Source organism: Littorina saxatilis, linkage group LG2, assembly GCF_037325665.1.
Source record: "Littorina saxatilis isolate snail1 linkage group LG2, US_GU_Lsax_2.0, whole genome shotgun sequence".
In the NCBI taxonomy this organism is placed as follows: Eukaryota; Metazoa; Mollusca; class Gastropoda; order Littorinimorpha; family Littorinidae; genus Littorina; species Littorina saxatilis.
In genome coordinates this window covers 10,521,562-10,533,172 of record NC_090246.1, presented here as the reverse complement: position 1 = coordinate 10,533,172, position 11,611 = coordinate 10,521,562, and the positions used below count along the sequence as shown (strand labels likewise).

At 41.6% G+C, this 11,611-nt stretch overlaps 1 long non-coding RNA gene across 1 annotated transcript; it reads right to left on the bottom strand.

Moving 5' to 3' along the window:
• Positions 1-201: 201 nt before the first annotated feature.
• On the bottom strand, positions 202-4,652 carry LOC138958167 (uncharacterized). The gene is made up of 3 exons (XR_011453326.1): positions 4,288-4,652; positions 2,303-2,401; positions 202-828 (listed from the first exon to the last, which is right to left on the bottom strand). It is a non-coding gene; the product is annotated as an uncharacterized lncRNA (long non-coding RNA).
• Positions 4,653-11,611: the final 6,959 nt, after the last annotated feature.

Genomic DNA, 11,611 nt, shown 5'->3' with positions numbered 1-11,611 from the left:
CCCCTAGACAGTGCCTGGTAAATTGCACACCATCTTTAGCCCTGGATCATGATCACAGGCAATGTTGAATACATTTTAAGAGGAGTTGCCAACTGAAAAACCGCTAAGGTAAGAATTACCTCCCCTTGGCAGTGCCCAAGGACGTATCACCTTAACTTACAAAATAAGATGAACTGATTTAAGTGATTCAAACTTCTAATTTTCGACAACAGAATGACAATACAGATATTGATTTGAAAACATGATACATATAGTGGGGAAAGGAAAGAAGATCATGTTATCCATGGGGTGATTTGTCCATGATCCAAGCCTTCACACCCAGAAGTCTCTCTGATGTGTCACTTGTCCGGTGGGTTACCAGCTCCACATGCAGGGAAGAATATGAAAGATTACACGGAATAGCCTTGAATTTCATCATCGTTTTCCTCACGCACAGTGTTAGGGTCAATGATAGCACAACACTTCATGCAGCATACCACAGTCCTCTCTAAATGATTCAGAAATGTCACCAATTTTGTTTGAGAGTACACTATCCGACATGTTTGGAAACCAGAGAATGGCAATGTCCACAAGGATGGAGCCTCAGCTCCAGGAGAAAATGAAGACATTTCTGTAGCAGCTGCTGTTGTTACCACTTCAGTTGTGTTGTCAGTCCAGGATTATGCCCAGCTACTTGTAGTTGTACTTCTGAACCACGCAGGCTTGCCTGGCACTGATAAGCAGCGGGTCATGAGGGGTGGGTGGGGGTGTCGAGTGTCCTGCAATTTATTCCACCCCTGCTCTGTGCTTGCTGTCATCACTCGCCACCATGTCGTCATATCCTCAGATCTGTAACCAATAGCAGACATGCATATATAGCTGATAAAATTGTTTTCAAGTTCTTCTTCTTTAATCTTGAAACTGAGTTTTGTCAGGCTTCTAGCCATTCAAACTGTTCAGCATGGGAAACCCTGAAAATGTGCAAAACGCGCCAACTGACTTAGTTTGATGGTCAGACACCACCGACTGTTCAGTATGGGAGACCCTACCAGGCACCCTGCACATTAGCTGACTTAGCTTGATGGATTATGGAAGCACGCAAGCCACCCCACCACAACACGGTATCAGTTTCTGGGGGCAGTTACTTACCTCACATAAGTGACATGACTTTATTGTTCAAATGTATTGTCATAGTACAATTATACCACTTGACAATACCTGGAGACAACTTGACTATGATATTCAATTAATCAATTTTAAAAACAAAGCAAACACCTTAAACTTATGCGAAATTGACAGTTATAATACTCACTAGCCTAAAATTACAATTACTAAACAGACCACTGATGAAGCAACAACATGAAGCAAAATGTATCAACATATTTTATTTCCAAAATATTCTAAGTACCAAAATCGCACAAAAAATTGGGCAGCACCCCCGGGCCTGGAAACTACTTTCAGAACCGAGACGAAAAATATTCTAAGTACATGTACCAAAATCGCACAAAAAATCGGGCAGCACCCCCGGGCCTGGAAATCACTTTCAGAACAGAGACGGAAAATATTCTAAGTACATGTACGAAAATCGCACAAAAATCGGGCAGCACCCCCGGGCCTGGAAACAACTTTCACAACAGACAAAAACTATTCCAAGTTCCAAAAACGCAGAAAAAGCGGGCAGCACCCCTGGGCCTGGAAACTACTTTCAGAACAGACAGAAAATATTCTAAGTTCCAAAATCGCACAAAATCGGGCAGCACCGCCGGGCCTGGAAACTACTTTCAGAACCGAGACAAAAAATATTCTAAATTCCAAAAACGCAGAAAAATCGGCTTACAATGCTAGGCCCTTGCCTGGAAACCACTTTCAGAACAGAGACGGAAAATATTCTGAGTACCAAAATCGCACAAAAAATCGGGCAGCACCCCCAGGCCTGGAAACTACTTTCAGAACAGAGACGAAAAATATTCTAAGTTCCAAAATAGCACAAAAATCGGCAGGACTCTTTCAGATCCGAGATGAAAAATATTCCTAGTTCCAAAATCGCAGAAAAATCGGGCGGCACCCCTAAGCCTGGAAACTACTTTTAGAACAGAGACTATAAAAATATTTAAGTTATAAAATCGCAGAATAATCGGGCAGGACCCTAAGGCCTTGAAATTACTTTCAGAACAGAGACGAAAAATTATTCAAGTTCTAAAATCGCACAAAAATCAGGCAAAACTCTTAGGCCTGTAAATTACTTTCAAAACCTAGACGAAAAATATTTTAATGATGTCTGAAAAGTTAGAATATTAGTAATAGTATAAAGGTAGGTACTCACAAAGATGTTGCTCGTGCAGAAATCCAAAAATATGCTGAAGATCAAACTGTCAGGCTCATGATTGTCCAGGTGGCAGAAATCGAAGAGGATGATGATGCGCTGAAAATAAAAATGTAATTGTACTTTAAACTTGGTCAGGTTTGTCTGAGCGCAGGAGATGACTGTCTTTTTGTCTGAAATCGCATTCAATCTGATGTTCAAAAGAAACAATGGTTAAGCATAAACTGACAATGCAATGATGCACTGAAGTTGCGTGAAGCAATATAAAAACATTCAGTTTGCAGTCACGCTAGTTCATTTTCAGAACCACTAGCCAACTAGTGCAAATTGATTTTGACTTTCAGGGCTGCATAAACTACATTGCCAAGCACTACAAACCGTCCTAACCCAAAAGTATGGAAACAAAGTCTTATCTGACCAATGCATGTACTAACAGTTAATTTATTAACTTGATAATTAAGTAGAAGTGCAATGCCAAGGACTGGGTGGCCGAGTGGTAACACACTTGCGCTCGGAAGCGAGAGGTTGCGTGTTCAGGCCTGGGTCAGGCCGCAATTTTCTCCCCCCTTTCCTAACCTAGGTGGTGGGTTCAAGTGCTAGTCTTTCGGATGAGACGAAAAACCGAGGTCCCTTCGTGTACACTACATTGGGGTGTGCACGTTAAAGATCCCACGATTGACAAAAGGGTCTTTCCTGGCAAAATTGTATAGGCATAGATAAAAATGTCCATCAAATACCCGTGGGACTTGGAATAAAGTAAAAAAAATTCCATCTCACACGGCATTAAGTCTCAGGAAACATGAATACACGCATGCAGGAAAAAAAAAAATATGGGTAGCGCCGTATGTATGGCAGCTCGCTTTCCCCGGGGAGAAAGCAGCCCGAATTTCCATGAGGGTAACCTCACTGGACTGTAAATCTTATCCAATCCAATCCAATCCAATCCAATCCAATTCAATATCCCCCCCCCCCCCCCACGAAGGACAAATCGCCCCTTTCTCTCACACAAACACACAGACACCCCACACACACACACGCTCAAACCACGTCACACACTTGTAAACTCACTCACACACACATCATCCATGCACACAATGTATTATTTATAAGCGGGGGTTCTGCAAATAATCAGTTTCAAGTTTGACAATGTGGCCTTTCTTTACAAGAAACGACGCTTCGGATCAATAGTAGGTATCAATAAAATCGATCACACTCAGAACAGACGGAAAATATACCAAAATCGATCACTTTTCTGACTTATAAACTGGTCAAACGTGAGAAAATATTTTGGAGATACTAACACGACAAATATTACGTGTAAATGCTTTGTTTTGAGGTCGGGCGCGGTCGATTGTGGTTGGGAGCGATCGCCGGGCACGCACGGTCATGCGGTAATTAGTCAGACCGACACAGTTTAGGGGCACACACGCTCAAACCACGTCACACACAAACTCACTCACACACACATCATCCATGCACAAAATGTATTATTTATAAGCGGGGGTTCTGCAAATAATCAGTTTCAAGTTTGACAATGTGGCCTTTCTGTACAAGAAACGACGCTTCGGATCAATAGTAGGTATCAATAAAATCAAGTGTAAGTTGTAACACATGTATGTTTAGATGATTTTGACTCAGTCATCATTGTGGATTGACACGTCAATCCGACCTCGAAGTTTCACATGTTAATGTGTAAGTATTAAATAAATAAAGCATAGTTCTATCTGAAACAGCAAAAAAGTGCAATCTCAACCACATAATCATTGACCCTCACCACCTTATTCTGTTCACCGACTCAGGGCCTAGCATTAGAAAAAGAGAGTTCAGCTTACAAACTACAAAGGTAGGGGTCTGTGGCAACACCCCTGGAATTTGAAGAGGTTTTGTGATTTTGCATCTAAAACTAGCCCAAAACTAGTTGTAAATGTAAGTACAGTAACATGTACCAGTATTCAGTTTTTTTGCCTGAAACTAAAAATGCCTACCTTCTTCAAACAAACAGGGTGCCGAACAAACACAGTATCACTCAATGTCAGCAATGCCACTCCTTGTCTTGAAGTTGTTAAAAACTGTACACACTGGGCATGTCTTTAGCGCAAATCATGTCCTTCACTTGCTAGAGCCACAAAACACCCACACAGAGGATGCTCGTGCGATGACAGACCCAGGAAGTGCTTGCTCAAGCAAGCTGTCAAACCGATTGAGAAACGGCGCACAAAGCGAGAGCTGGGGCTGTTTTGGGGTAAGCTTATACAGTTTGGGAATAACAGGTTTTTGCATTTCGTACACCAAATCGAGTTTCGCGTAAGGTTAATACTGGAGATGTCATTTCGTCGTAAACAGTGCACCGAACGGTGCACAATGCTAGAGGCCCTGGTTCCCCCGCCGAACAGCTGGCGACTATAGTAGGCTAGTCTCAGATCGGCACCGCTGTTTCAAGTTTGTGAGCCTTCGAACGGATCACAATATTTTCCTGTCGAGCCGCAATTTTAGAAGGGGAAATTCAGTAAATTCTTAACCCTAAGGCAATTCGGCGGCAGGCACGCGCTTGGCGCCCTCAAATGTTCCTACCGTGACGGCTACAGGCCGGGTTTCACCCTTCTGTATCTAGAAAAAAAACACAGGAACTCCACTAAATGAACTCCACTGACACTGAAGTTAACTGAGAATCCTCCCCCCCCCCCCCCCAGACACACACACTTTTCAAGTGGTTGACATGCTAACAAATACCGTGTACTCACAAAAATCGAAGAGCGAAACAGAACTCGTCTAGTACGCCGCAGCCATATGATGTAAAAGGCACGCTATCCCACAATTCCAGAAAACCGTGCCGGTTTGACTAATCATAAGCTTACTGCGCGACGTAATGATATTTTGTTGTTGTCAGTTCAAAATACACCATAACACCCTTATCGATCACTTTTCTGACTTAAAAACTGGTCAAACGTGAGAAAATAATTTGGAGATACTAACACCACAAATATTACGTGTAAATGCTTTGTTTTGAGGTCGGGCGCTGTCGATTGTGGTTGGGAGCGATCGCCGGGCACGCACGGTCATGGGGTAATTAGTCAGACCGACACGGCAGTTCAGGGGCTCTGCTGCCGATCTTGAAATTCACATAAATCTAACGGGCCAAGAACAACTTGAAGACATCCAATCATTACAGGCATTTTAGATCTACTAATTTTACTAGCACTGTGTCATCCGTGTCTGCTGAAACTGATAAAACAAAATATAAAATACCGGTGACACAAGTGGAAAACACTAGATCTGTCTGTACTTACCGGGACTGCCAGCCGGCCGTCGATACTCCGCTTTCAACAGCTCTTCCTCGCGCCTCGCGCAGATGATTGGAAAAAAACGCTGTGCAGATCAAACTGTAGGAACTCTCACTTTGGTATCTTCTTTAGTCTATTTTTCTGGAGCTTAGAAACCGAACCCGGTGAAATCTTGTTCCCCGATTCGGCGAATGCAGAGGTGAGACTGAGTGAATCTGTGTAGGCTACCACAATCCCTCGCGCGACCCCTGACCTGATCTTGACCCCCTAACCTGGTCTACATACCAAACAGGACACAAATCAGTCAACTGCTTGTACCCCTTCAAAACCCCCCACCACCCGGTTTCTTTGGATACACGCTTTAACTACACACATGCCGACACAATGTTGACCATTGCTTCAATAATTTGAAGATGGTGCTTGAAAATTAACCAGGTGAAATGAGTATTTCGGTGTTTAGCCAAAAATGTTAAAGTTTCTACCACAGACATACACACATACATACATACATACGCACGCACGCACAGACAGACAAAGTTTATCATCGCATAGGCTACACTTACGTGAGCCAAAAAACAACTCGTGTAAATCTGGTACGACACAGCAAGCCATGTAGTATTCTCTATACATAATTATTATTTGAAATTGTTCTTGTCTTTTTCATGCTTACTTTTGAGTGCCGTGTCTCTGTTTGTGTTGTTGCCTTGTCATCTTCATGTAATTTATGCGTAAGTCTAAATGAGTGTGCTTGAGTTGTAAATGGGAAAGAATGTGAATGAGTGCGCCTTGAGTCGCCTTGTGGTAAGATATGTGCGCGATATAAATTCTCGTATTATTATTATCATTATTATTATATCACACTTTTGAAGAGTTCCGGCAGGAAAAAATTGGGTCGTCGATCGGTGAATATGAAACAAGAAACTTTTGGGGGGCGCCTTAATTACAATGTTGCTCGTCCTTCATTGTGGAAGATGACCAAGACTCGGGAATTGCAGCGACAACAAAACTTGATTCAATTATTATCATGACAAAAACAATACATGTTTTTTAGGATAACTAACTCAAGCATATAATGCTTATTTTAAGTAATCCTGGTATGTTCATAACTAAGGTTAACATGATGGCGGACTAAATACATTTACTCATTCCAGACAACGATAACAAACAGAAAAACCTGATACGGAAACAATCAGAAAAGGGAGGGGGTAGTAGTACAGAAGATGGGAAACAAATATCTGGTCTGTTGGTTCCAGAGGTGGCTGATGAGGCCTATCTGAACCAGGAATCATCTCCCACATGGGGGGCAATTATATCTCGATTTTATAACAAGCGGTCAGCATCAATTCAGCCAAGTCCTACTGATTGGCAGAGCATCCGTCTGACCGCTTCCTGCGCAAAATGAGATAATTATTTTTCTTCTTTTTTTGCTGAATTAATTCGGAAGAGGCACATATGGGTAGGCTCGGCGGTTGAGGCACTGACAACTCTAGCGTTGTGGAGTGAACACTTTTTCTCGATGAATGTTGTTTTAAAAACGCCGTCACGGTGAAAGCATGAGGTGCATGTTCCCGGGTGTGACCCCGACTTCAGATAAGATACCCACGTCAGTGTATGCGTAATTATGTGTAACCAGCCACCTGCACTTACGGCAGAACGACCGAGGTCTTTTACGTGCCACTGTGGTTACACGGGGATGGAACATGTATACCGTCTCTGACTCTGCACATGAAGTTGGCCCGTGTCTGCCCCGGCCTGGATTCGAACCCGCGACCCTAGGATAACAAGTCCAGTCCTCTACCACCTGAGCTACATGGGCCCCCTAACACCTTTTCTCTGCAGCAGCAGTTCTTTTGTTTGCAGCGGTCTGGGCACCTGTACGAGTCGGACTGCCACAGTTATACAGGTCTGTTCTAGGCACGCTGCTCCTAAGTGTCGATGTGAATGTCGAAGTCTTTCAGAGACGCTTGAACCTCTTCTTTTGCCCTGAAGTTAATTACAATACATTTCAAACAATACACAAATAGAATGTTGTTGTTGTTGTTGTTGTTGTTGTTGTTGTTGTTGTTCTTTGTCGAACATTCCATAATGGTGTTCTAAAGTTGATTTTAATTGTAATTTACTTTGACTACTTTGCATAATTATTGGAGATGTCAATCTACACCTCCGTATGTATACACGCGCACTTATACACGAAGACACACACACACACACACACACACACACACACACACACACACACACACACACACACGCACAGATACACACACACATACTCACACACACACATACTCATACACAAACACACACACACACACACACACATAAGGACACATTCACAAAAACACGCACCCCCACCCACACACCCCACAACACACGCCCCCCCCACCCTCACGCAAACACACACACACATACACACATGCATGCAAACGCATACAAACACTCACATCGAAGCACGGTGTCAATGAGAATCAAAAGTAGAAAAAGAAGGGAGAAAAAGACAACACGGTAGTACAAGCAGTGATGAATGTTACTAACGCCTGTGATTAGATTTCTATTCCGTCCTGACAGATTTGCTTATTATCATTGATTTGCCAGAAAATCGTACAGTTTTGTTCGCCAATACTTTTTCTTGTGACTAAATTGTACAACAACGATAGGTTTCACCGAATGGCTGCCACTTTTCTGCTTGGGGTAATCATGCTGACATGTATTCATACACATATTATTTTGTCCCAATAAACAATCATGCTTATACAGTCAATGCTGCTTAATAATCGGCCTTGTAAGGTCATTCTCATTTTGTTGATTATAAAAACAAATTACGGCCAGTTTCGGAAGTAGAACTGTCGTAATTAATGTTTATGGTCCTGGTTTAATCATACATATTGTAATTAATGAGGAAGTTTGATTGTAATCTGATACATCGCAGCTGCCTGAGCAAAGTTTACAGATTAATTTACTGCCCAATTTTTAGCTTCATGCCCAACTGACCTTTGCAAAGCAGCAACGATTAACTTGTGTTCAGAACTTTTTTTGGATGTGTGTTTTTTGTGTTTTTTTAATTTTATATATGTGACCCTCCACCACGAAATGAGCCGCATGTCACCTCGCGCGGTTCTGCGCTAGGCTTAACATAAGTCCGGGGAGTGTCTAGTAACAGTGTGAGGGTCACCATAGTCACAGGCTTGTAACTCAAACATCACTCTTTCGCTCTTTTCTAAAACGGTTTTCACCACTGGATAGAGCATAAAAAACTCAATAGGAAAATGTAAAAATATGAAAATCATGCAAAGGTGACATGCGACTCATTTCGTGGTGGAGGGTCACATATCGAGTTGGGTTTCATTGTTTGTTTGTTTGCTTTTCAGCAATTACGTATTCATGTTGTTCTTGCCCACAAAGCTATACATCAAATCTTATCAACAATTTTTGTAATAGAGGCCGACCATTTTCGTCAATATTTACATAACTTGGCAGAATGTACCTAATGTACCTAATAAGGATTTGAGGAATACGGTCTTCCTTTTTTTCAACGTGAGTGTAAGTGAGCTGTGTAATTTGTGTTTTAAAAAAATGTAATAAGAGTTATGTAGGTTGTTAATAGACTATATCGTGCACTGTGATCAAATTGCTAATTTTCCGTAATACTTTATTATCATTGTTTAATATTGTAAATAACAATATGAAAAGTGAGTAGTGGACGTTGTGTACTATATTCGCAATTATTATTATTATTATTTTTTTTTAGTTTTGCCATGCAAATCATTGTGTGGCTTTTAATGAGTAAACATGCATACTTCAATACATAGATGTGTCCATTCGTACTTGATATTAGTAATGACTGCCGTTTCTGCTTAGACCGCTTGGAGATAAAGCAATCGCAATTCTAAAAAGAAGTAAAGGGTGGTGCCATACGTATTGCATATAAGAAGACCTAAATTTAGAGCGGTACATTCGGATCGCTCAAAATAAAAATCGTCTGGCAGCGGAACTAAATCCAAATGTGGATGGAACAGGGGATGCTGGGACGGGGCGGTGTGAGAGCACACGTGACAAGGAACAAGTGTCAGGACAGCAACAACAAAACACAACAAAATCAATAAAAACAAACCTTTTACTTGTCACAGGCTTTTGAACTTTTGATATGTAGTCATATGTGTCGTTTTCGCATCATAGTCTGCCCGAAAACGATGTGTACAAAGTTGGCAAGAAGTGGATTTGCAAGGCTACCAAGTGACGCCTGATAGCTACCTCTAGACTTTACTTAACGCAGTCACCATTGTTCTGCTTTCAGCTACCTCTAGTATATTTAGTCACACACATGTACTGAGTTTAAAGCAACATTACAATAGATGAATTAAAAGTTATCCAAACTGTTCAGTGAGAGACGGACGCAGAGTAACGACAAAAATGGAGCAATGTTTTAAATTACTTGAAGCACAATTGTTTGTAAATAATCCATGAAAGATAAATTAGTCGCAATCAAACCTCTTTTTTATATACAATTTAAGATGCATTTGATGGAACAAGTGAATGATAAACTTTGTTTAAGTTCTTGAAAGTTCGTTTTAATCACATACAGACATAAGTTGTCACCCCTCCGATTTTGGATGGAATTTGTTGATTTACAATTTGCATTATCACTAAGGCACCAAAAAAGATCTAGAGAGTAATCACATAATGACAATTTGAAATCTTACCTCTCAAACACATTGATTTATGGTGGTTACTTATTCACTATTTATGAATTGATATATCATTAATATCACTCTCCTGCTCTGTCATGTTTCCACAAGTCTAAACAACAAAATGCAATAATGTTACAAAAGAAGTAACCAATTACACCCATATACACGTTTATCTACCAGCGTGGAAAGTGCATAGCTACAAATAGAAGGAGATGAGCGACAATTATATTGTATATATAAATATACAATAAAATGAAATAAAAAGTCTGCCGAGAAGATCAACAACATGCACATGATGGCTAGGAAGATGAAGCTCGATTTAGAAGAACAGGACAGAACTGGTGTCAATCAATCAATCAATCAATCAATATGAACCTTATAGAGCGCGTATTCCGTGGGTACAGTTCTAAGCGCTTGTCGAAGACGTGTCCCTGTTTTGCTTCTAATGAAAAAAGACATCAGACAGATTTGCCAACATGCAGACATCCGAAGCCAAGTTCATACAGACCTTTATTTATTTTTTTTATTTGTTTGTTTGCTTAACGCCCAGCCGACCACGAAGGGCCATATCAGGGCGGTGCTGCTTTGACATTTAACGTGCGCCACACACAAGACAGAAGTCACAGCACAGGCTTCATGTCTCACCCAGTCACATTATTCTGACACCGGACCAACCAGTCCTAGCACTAACTCCATAATGCCAGACGCCAGGCGGAGCAGCCACTAGATTGCCAATTTTAAAGTCGTAGGAATGACCCGGCCGGGGTTCGAACCCACGACCTCCCGATCACGGGGCGGACGCCTTACCACCAGGCCAACCGTGCCGGTATACAGACCTTACAAGGGACCAACCCAAAGCAGGCGTTATATTCAGGTGGTCGGTATGGAAAGATGAATTAAATAGGAAAAGACAACTTGTCGGGGATCCGTTTGGTCGGTTGTAATGGGCAGGTGGTCGTTATCGAGAGGTGACCGCCGTGACAGGTTCGACTGTTTCATTTGACTGTTGATTTTTTTAATTTAAAAATCAGCATACTGAGGTGCTTGTCATATTTTGCAATTGCGATATAATAAACGTTCACTTTATTAACGTATATATGTTTAGTTTTAGGGTAGTCTCTACTTATTTTCACACTACTTATTCCATTGTGAAGCTGCGGGAAACCAACAAATCATCAAACCAGTCAAACCAGTCAAACCAGTCAAGCCAGTCAAACCAGTCAAGCCAGTCAAACCAGTCAAGCCAGTCAAACCAGTCAAGCCAGTCAAACCAGTCAAGCCAGTCAAACCAGTCAAGCCAGTCAAACCAGTCAAGCCAGGAAGGATGTCGACAGCTGTCC